This window comes from Centruroides sculpturatus, unplaced genomic scaffold (assembly GCF_000671375.1).
Source record: "Centruroides sculpturatus isolate CEXI.00-Female unplaced genomic scaffold, Cexi_2.0 scaffold89, whole genome shotgun sequence".
In the NCBI taxonomy this organism is placed as follows: Eukaryota; Metazoa; Arthropoda; class Arachnida; order Scorpiones; family Buthidae; genus Centruroides; species Centruroides sculpturatus.
Genome location: NW_019384460.1, coordinates 115,579 through 117,570, shown reverse-complemented (window position 1 = coordinate 117,570; position 1,992 = coordinate 115,579).

Sequence of the window (1,992 nt, the reverse complement as noted above, 5' to 3'; positions counted from 1 at the left end):
ACATTCGGCAACATCAGAAGCAGAAGCGTCGCGATCTGGCAACATTGAAACAAGTTTCGAGAAGGACCACGTGTATCGACAGAAGGCGAGAAGAGAAAATTTACATACTTAAGTACTAATAGTTCACAAAAATTATTATTTTTGTGAACTATTATTACTTAAGTATGTAAAAATTTATTACATTTCCTGTTGTACGAGGGTTTTACCCAATTCTCGAACCATGTCAGAGTAAATCCGTGCTATAAAAGTACCGTGTTATACGGGGGATGGTACCAATTCTTGAACCGTGTTAGAGTGAATTCGTGCTATAGAAGTGCCGTGTTATACGGGGGTTACCTGTATATGATATTCAGTCATAATTTAATGATTTTCTTTTAATATTTTTAATTTAATAATGTTTGATTTTCTGTAGCTTAAACATTTGCATCATAACAACAAGTCTTTAAACTCACTAGGCTTTTTCTTTCTTTCATTGTGACTGTTTTAGAAACAGTTTAGCTATGAAATGTTGTAATAAGACATATAAATATCATATAGTCTTTCAATACACTCAACAGAATTTCCTCCTGTTAAATAATAAAATTTAATGTGATTTTTAACAAAAGATGTGAGCATTTTAATTTTTAAATAATTCTTTCATTTAAATTATTTTCAATATTTGAAAAAATTAAACTGAAATTATTATTAAATATTATTATTAATATGAGTAACAAATAATTAAATTTAATTTTGAAGATAAAAGCTTAATCTGAAAGATTACAGCTAATAGCTAGAAGTATTGTCATACCTCATATTTATGATATTGAAAAGTTTAGATTAGAGATGCCACGAATATTCGGCTACTATATGGTATTCGGCTACTTTTTTTAATATTCGGTATTCAGTCGAATAGTATGCAACATTCGGCCGAATACCGAATAAAAAAAAAAAACGCACATATTACTCAAAAACGCATTTATTTTAATCACAAATTATTACATTTAATACTTAAAATCTATCAGTGGTAAGTTGTAATGAATGAAAATAATTTTTTCAGCATTTGTTGATAGCAAATGATTGTGCTTTTTCTCATAAACTATACCTGCTTCTGAAAATAGTCTCTCACTATATACACTACTGCCGGGAGACGATAGATAAATCTTAGTGAATTCTGTCAGACTTGGATACTGTTTTGTGTTTGCTGACCATTACTTGTAAAAGTCTGCCATCTGATCTAGGTGGAGTTTTCATATAAAGTGATACAAACAGTGATATTTTTTAGTAATAAGGACTAATAGTCCTTATTACTAAAAACTATCACTATTAGTAACACAATTTGATGTAACAATGAACAAATAATGCATATCGTGACACGATCTACTCGCAAATAAAACAAATGCGTCCATGGTGTCGCTACCGCACCCACTGCAATGAGACAGGTTGTAACCTGTCACCCATGGAATGTACACATATTTTGCCAAACATTCGGCCACCGAATATTCGGCGCTTCAGTCAAGAGTGTGGCTGAATATTCAGTATTTGGTATTCGGCAAAATCACTATTCGTGGCATCATTAGTTTAGATTAGCTGTATTACTAAAAAAAAAAGCTTTCTTAGACAGCAATCATTACCAGAAGTTTTTGAGATAAATATTGATAACTAAGACTTTGAGTTGATTAATTTTTGATATAATAAAGAGAAACAAATTTAAAATGTAAAAAATAATATATCAATAAAAGAAACACTTTCTTTTTTGTTATAAAGTAATGAATGAAAATAAAATATATGTACAGTACATGTGGGAAGCATTTAAAAATAAAACAAAATCAAAATGAAAAATCACACAGAAGAAATATGCCTCAGATTAAAATCCTTGGAAGAAATTACACTAGAAATCAAAGCCCAAGTTTTGTGGAACAACAATGTATGCTTTGATTAAACAAATGATAGTTTACATTAATTATAATAGTATTATCATAAACATGCAATACTTTTATATATATTGAAATTTCT